Genomic DNA, 8090 nt, shown 5'->3' on the forward strand with positions numbered 1-8090 from the left:
CGCCTTTAATCCCAGCACTTGGGAGGCAGAGGCAGGCAGATTTCTGAGTTCTGAGGCCAGCCTGATCTACAGAGTGAGTTCCAGGACAGCCAGGGCTATACAGAGAAACCCTGTCTCTAAAAACAAAAAGAAAAAAGAGAAAAATTTCAAAAGAGCACAAAAATAAATAAAAGCAATAACAATAAACATGGTATCTAGTTTGTTCTGGCCAACTACTCCTGAGAATGGAGCCATTTTCCTCTCCCAAAAAGTGTGTATAGATTAAAAATAGCAAAATAGATAAATAAATAAATAATGAAATGATAAATAAATAAATACCTTTGTGGTTAGGGGTGGGACTTTGTGACCAATTCTTCTTTTCCTATATCCTTTGATTCTAGATATTTGCTTGAACAGCATATGAGGCTGTTAATATCATGAAAGGTCTAAATGTTGGAACTTTGGCTTTAGAACACACAGTCATCCCATATGAAAGGTTTATGGTATCACAAAACACACAAGTGTTAGAGCTCAGCTCTCATTAGGGCTTGATGGGTTCCTAAGAGCTGTTCTTCCAATGCCATGACCCTTGACATGTCTCAGAAACACAGAGGCTCTACTTTCAATTAATTGTGTAGTTCATATTAATATTCCCAAAGACTATGAACATAAATATCTTGATTCTTTAGAGAGTGCTGCTCTAAATATCTCATATGATTTATAAGCTTTTATTTTCCATTTTTACCATGAAAATGTGAATGTTTGGGATCAGTTTCTCTGTCTTCTCAAACCACCAGCCAATTGCTGTAGATATACCATACCAATACACAGAGCTTAGAGTGCTAAGTCACGGTGATGCATAGTTTGTTCTTACCCAGATGGAGAAAATATTTTATGACATGCCTGGAGTTGCTGAGTGAAACAGCGTGCTTATAGAATCTAGGTTCTCAAAAGTGTACCCATTGAAGATTAGCTTAAGTAAGCTCTTCTTCATTACTGTATCAGTTTTCTATTTCTGTGATAAGACACCATAATCAAGGCAACTTATACGAGAAGAGTATAAGTGAGCTTGTGGCTAACTGAGTTTATGGTGCCAGATGGTCAGTGTCCTGATGGTCAGTGTCCTGGATAGTGGAATAAAGTCATAGTGGCAGGCATCTGGAACTGCTGCCAACACTTATGGTTTTAATCCACAAGCAGGCAGTAAAGAGCAAACACTGGTAATGATGGAGGACTTTGACACACCTCTTCGAACAAGGCCACACCTTCTAAGTCTTTAGGGACCATTTTCAGTCAATCTACCACAGTTGTTATATTGTATATCCTTTCCCTTTGAAACTATGTCTTTGAAAAAGTTATAGTCTAGTGTTGTCACATAGGATGTAGCCTGGTGAGTTGGGTTACTTTTGAGTCCTGCAGAGATAGACCTTGACATGACAGCCATCAGTCCTGCCAGCTAGCCCTGACAGACATCCCAAACCATAAAGTTTTAGATAACTGAGTACATTGTACATTGTGCTGACTACTAGCACCTACTATTTCTAAGTTGCCATTTGATGTATTAGCAATGTTTCTAAAGGCTGCTACAGTCTGATGAGCTTTCAGCCACTTTGCTTGAATTATCTTCTCTCTCTCTCTCTCTCTCTCTCTCTCTCTCTCTCTCTCTCTCTCTCTCTCTCTCCTTTCTTAACTTTGCTGCAAAATTCAAACTTCTGTCTGGAAATCTTTGATAAAGGCAATGCTATCCTTCCTGGACCTACCCTCTTTGTGTTTTGGTCTCACAGTATCTTCTCATTTGGGGGGCTGGTTTCCTACATACTGGAAGTACATTTTTCCCAAACAAATCCATTTTAGAACCTTGGAGTCTTTTCTACGCTCAATCCCTTGGGTGAATAGTCAAGTTTAGCCAAACTCAGGGCTTCACAGATGTAAACATATTCACGTGGATTGCTGTTATTGTAATTTTTGAGCAACGAACCATACCAACATGCTATATAAAAACAAAATACGTTTTTTGGAGTCAGTTGATTCAAACTTAAAAATGGAAATAGAGGCTCCTAGTCAGCATTCTAAGGTTCTGCTGGGCAGGTTTGAGAATTAGCATTGAGCTGATAGCTTGAACTCTGAAGCCTGTTAACAGATGTTCTCTCTACCTATCACTGGGTCTAGGAGGACTCAATGACAGGAGATGCTAAGCAGACAACCAGCAGTTAGCACAACTGGTTTCTGCAAACTTGGTGGAAACTTAGATTAACTTTCATGGCCACTTGCAACTTCAAGCACCATGGTTTCTACAAATACAGTAAGCGATGGCGAACCTCTCTAACAGAGACATTCAGTGCCTCTCCTGTAGTGTTCTACAGGTTAAGAGTGAGTCACTGTCAACCAAACTTTGAGGAGACATTTGCCAGGAGCTTTGGAAGGGAAGATTTTCGGGGAGCTTGTGAATAAAATCTATCATGATTGAGAAACACAACCTTTCAAAAATTCCACAACCTTCCAAAATGACCCCATCACCTGGAGAGCAAATTTTCAAACAAAAGAGCCTGAGGGGGGCATTTCATAGCCAAACCACATCTGACATTATGTGTTCTATATACCATTGCTTGTGTTTGCTTTGAATGGGACTGAAATTCTACCTTAGAGGTCGACAGGACAGGCATACTGTATATACTACTTCTATAGCTGTATACACAACTATGGAGTTCATAATTATCAAAGTTTCTCATACTTATATAGCACATGATTTTTTAGAATGGATCCCAGGAAAAATTCAAACTGAAGTGGAGGCATAAAGAGACCAAAAGCAAATATTATAATCAAAGGGATCTTTGGGGAAAGTACTTATACCCAAAGATGTTATATGAAGTAAGCTATAAAACACACACACACAAACACTTGGATTAACTTTTTTTCCCCTCTTTTGTATGACATTTGTATAACTCAAAGGGATTTTTCATCATTGAGTCAGGAGCTCAGTCTTGCATTTTTAGCAGACGGTTCTAATATTGTTGACGATCCACCTACGGGTCTCATCATAGGTGTTTTTCCGTTCAGCTGTCACGAAGCATGCATATATTTTACCTGTGACTTGTGCGTATGTTTTGAAAAGCTTTTTCAACTAAAGCACAGAGCATCCCTGACAATAGAGACTGACAAAGCCTTTTCAGTTATCATTATTACTATTTAGCAGCAATTTCTACTTCTACTGGATGGGTATAGTCAATTTCCCTAATAGAAACAGGCGACAACAGGTTTGAGAGCAGAATGGATCTCTGAAACCTGTCACTGACTGCTCGTGTCTTACATTTTCAGTGGTTTTTATTTTAAGCAGAGTGATAGACTCTTGATTTCTGAAGCATAGTTTGACGCCAAGGTTTGTTACAAAAACTAGAAAACAAATATTTAACAGATCAGAAATGGTACATATTGAATGTGGTTGTAACATGTGTAATAGGCACATGTATCCCCTTAGAGTGGTACACTCAGGAGAGTACCCTCACAGGACAATGACATTGAGCTCGTGACGGGGAACAGAATATGAACTGGCAATACGTGCTCCAAGCCCAGAGAGCATGGTGGTTGGTGGTGAGGAAGAGATGGCTGCAAAATGAACCAGTGAACTTCCAGGAGGTTAAGACACCACAGGAAGGCCAGAATCTTAGTGTGGAAATGCTTGACTGTACAGCAACTCTCTACACCGGCTGCAGAAACTAGAACTATGGAAACTGTGCTTCAATATTAGCTCTAAAGGAGAATTTGCATTAAAATGAACTGTGAGGGACGTGGCACAGAGTAAACAGTTTAAAAACGCTTTCAGAGTTATTACCTGGCCAGTAGACCTTGGAAAGACGCTGTCACTGCAAAATACAAAATGCTCTCAAACACTGAAGTGTTTAGTTCCCTTCAAAAACATGTATAAACAGATTTTTCCTTCCTGCTCAGTAACTGGGGGGAAAATGCACATATCAAGATCTTGCTTTTAACATTTTGCTTTCTCATCTCTGTGTCTTTCTGTTTCTGTCTCTCTGTCTCTCTGTCTCTGTCTCTGTCTCTGTCTCTCTCTCTCTCTCTCTCTCTCTCTCTGTGTGTGTGTGTGTGTGTGTGTGTGTGTGTGTGTTATACTGAATTTCTTATTAGGATTTGGTTCAAACAGTCAAAAGATTAATATAGAACACATCGTCTAAGGAATTCTATAACGAGTAGTGTGTAGAGGGACACTGCTGCATTATTCAGAAATCTCCAACACATAAAGAAAAAAAAAACCTCTAAAACAATATATAAAGAACTCAAGAAGTTAGACACCAATAATCCAAATAACCCAATTTTTAAAAATGGGATAGAGAGCTAAACAGAATTCTCAACAGAGGAATCTCAAATAGCCAAGAACCACCTAAAGAAATGTTCAATGTCCTTAGTCATCAGGGAAACACAATCAAAATTACTCTGAGATTTCACCTTCCACCAATCAGAATGGCTAAGATCAAAAACTCAAAGGAAAGCACATTCTGGGAAGGATGTGGAGCAAGGGAACAACATTCCTTCATTGCTGATGGGAGTGCAAACATGTGCAACCACTCTGGAAATCAATCTGGTAGTTTCTCAGAAAATTGGGAATAGTTCTACCTCAAGACCCAGCTATAACACTCCTGGGCATATACTCAAAATATGCTCCACCATCCCACAAGGGCACTTGCTCAACTATGTTCATAGCAGCTTTATTTGTAATAGTCAGGAACTGGAAATAGCCAGAAAATGGAACCATCCCAGATGTTCCTCGACTGAAGAATGGACAAAGAAAATGTGGTTCATTTACACAATGGAATACTACTCAGCTATTTAAAATGAGAACACTATGAATTTTGCTGACAAATGGATGGGACTGGAAAATACCATCCTGAGTGAGGTAACCCAGACCCAAAAGGACGTGTATGTTATGTACACATTCATAAAGTGGATATCAGCCATAAAGTACAAGATAACCACACCAACAATCCACAAACCCTAAGAATCCAAATAACAAGGTGAGCCCAACGCATCACGGTTAAATGTTTCCCAGAAGGGGAAATAAATTTGATATTGGAGGTAGATGGAGGGAATGAACTGGATGGGAAAGCAGATGGGGAGGGAAGAGAGGTGGGGTAAGGCTAAGGTGTAGGGAGAAGGGGGAAGAGAGAATGGAAATTGCCAGTGGAGGACAGGGCATCTCTAGGACATCCCATAATCCCATAGACCTATGACTGGGGGGTGGGGTGCTCCAGGGTGTCTATGGAGGTGACTGTAGCTGCAATTCCTATCAGTGGGAGATAGGGATCCTGAAGCGGCCGTTTCCTGTAACAAGGCCTTCCACCCAAAATGTATCCTGCCTACAAGATGAGCAGGGACAAAGAGCAGAGATGGAAGAAATGGCCAACCAATGGCAGGGCTAAATTGAGACCTATCCCATGGGCAAGAACCAATCTGTGACACTATTAATTATGCTTGCAGATGGGATCCTAGGAAAATTGTCCTCTGAGAGGCTCCACCCAACAATTAAGAGAAACAGATGCCAAGATCCACAGCCAAACATTAGATGGTACTTAGGGAATCCTGTGGAACAGCTGAGGGAAGGATCAAGGGGTATGAAGAGGACAGGGACTCCACATGAAGACGAACAGAGTCAACTAACCTGGACCACTCAGGGCTCCCAGAGACTGAACCACCAGCCAAAGAGTGAGCACAGGCTGGACCTAGGCCCCCCTCACACGTGTGGCAGAAGTGCAGCTTGTTCTGCATGCAGGTCCTCCAGGAGCTGGGGCAGGGCCTGTCCCTGAATTTGTTGCCTACCTGTGGATCCCATTTCCCTAACTGGGTCTCTTTGACCTCAATAAGAGAGGATGGGCCTAATCCTGCAGTGATTTGATGTGCCAAGGAACAGTGAAGCTTGGATGAGAGAGAGTCCTCCTTCACAAAGGAGAAGGAGAGGGGGCCATGGGAGCTGTGAGAGAAGGGACTGGGAGGAGGGGGTGCTGATATTGGGAAGAATGAATGAATGAAGTAATGAAAACATTTTAAAAATTAAAATAATGAGCCATAAAGGAGTAGTAACTAAGAGCAGGAACTCCAGAGTAGGTGATTCATTATAAAAAGAAATATGAGCCTGGCGTGGTGGTGCACACTTTTAATCCTAGTACTTGGGAGGCAGAGGCAAGCAGATCTCTGAGTTTGAGGCCAGCCTGGTCTACAGAGTGAGTTCCAGGACAGCCAAGGCTACACAGAGAAACCCTGTCTCGAAAAAAACAAAAACAAAACAAAACAAAACAAAACAAACAAAAAAAACCGAATTTATAAAAAGAAATATGGTTTCATCTGGAAATGATAGCATTCTGTGGGAATTATTCTTAATAACACAGAATGATATTTCAGAAACAATAACAGGAACAGCCGTCTTGCTTGAAGGTAAGCCCATTTAAACAACACTGGATGACTGCTACTGAGGTCACTCTGAGTCCAGCCATCAACTCATAGCCTCCTTGTTTTGAGTTCAATACTTGATACTCACAATTTGGGGGCTTTCTATTGTAATATGGAAGACCAAATTAAAACATCATGTCGCTTAAATACTGTATAGCAACACACCTGGAGTCTGAAAAATGAGATAAAGGAAGTGCTGTTGAAGATCTAATGAGTCATAAGTGACTACTAAAGAGATTGGAGGCCACGTAGGTTGACACTTGACCACCACGTTATCAGGAGTCACAACAAACTTAAACATTGGTGCCATGGCCACCAGTGGTTCATTTTAGGACCATGTGATATTTATTTTCAGCTCATTGATTGGCTTTAGCATCACAGTAGAAAGTATACTTCTGGGTGTGCCTAGGATGGTGTCTCCAGAAACAAAAAATTAATTGAAGAGCCAAGACCCACCCCAAACGTGGACTGCACTACTCCACAGGCCAGGGACTCAGAATCCAAAATAAGAGATGGCTGACTGAGTCAGGCACAGTGCTCACATCTCTCCCTTCTGACTGGAAACTGTTCAACTAGGTACATCACACTCCTGATACCACCAGGACTATCCCGCCCTGATGGGCTGTACCTTCAACCAAAATAAACCCTTCCTCTCCTTAAGTTGCTTCTTTACATTATGATCAGTATTTGATCACAGTATAAAGAAAGTTCACTAATACAGAGTACGTTCAAGTTTCTGAATACAATGATTAAAGGAAGAAGATATTAAACCTTTTTAAAAATGAATACATTAACAACTGCCAGAAGAAGGAGTTACGATGAGAGTTATAAAAGCTCACTAGCACCTGTGAGGTGGCTATTTTTTATTTAGCTGGTGTCTGGTCGGAAGGTGTGTGGGGGGGAACATTGTCTTCACATATTTCTATACTGCATCTCCTTCCCTGGGCATTTTCCACATTTGAAGGTCAACGATGTGAAGGCCACACGACTGATTGGTGACAAAGTCCAAGGCAGCTTTCATCCAAAGGTTGCCTTGTTTCCCTCAGCTGTTCCAGATCATTCTCAATAAAGGCAAGTTGCTCAACCTACCACCCTTAGTACGAAGGAAATACGTAATTAAGGAGCTTGGCTTCATTTCCATAACTTGACTGTGGTGAAGCTTGAATGGCTAACTTTGTCGTTTCAGAGGGGAAGAAAAAGTTTAAAGTCACCAGCTCACCATGGCCAAGCCAAGAAGATAACCGTGATGTTACTCAACTGTGAGGAAACCTGAAGGATGTACTGGACGCCCTGGAACTGCAGTTCTGTGTGGTTGTGAAACCACGACCTAGGTGCTGAGAACCCTAGCAGGGCCTCTGCTGAGCGGTAAGTTCTCTTAGCTGGTAAGCCTCTAACCCGGACTGGATTATTTTTTTAAATGTATTTGTAGTGAGAATTGTATAATATATGGAAATGTTACAGGGATATGTTTTTTTTTGCTTTAATTCCAGGTATGGGATGCTTTAGTTTGTCCACAGCACCTGATTATGGATTTGCTTCCTGCTGTAGCAGGGGCATGATTTGGACAGCTGCAGATAGTTTCTGCAAGTATATGTTGTTTGAAATTCTGGTGAAGAGAGAGAGAGAGAGAGAGAGAGAGAGAGAGAGAGAGAGAGAGA

The sequence above is a fragment of the Mus pahari genome, chromosome 9 (assembly GCF_900095145.1).
Source record: "Mus pahari chromosome 9, PAHARI_EIJ_v1.1, whole genome shotgun sequence".
NCBI lineage: Eukaryota > Metazoa > Chordata > Mammalia > Rodentia > Muridae > Mus > Mus pahari.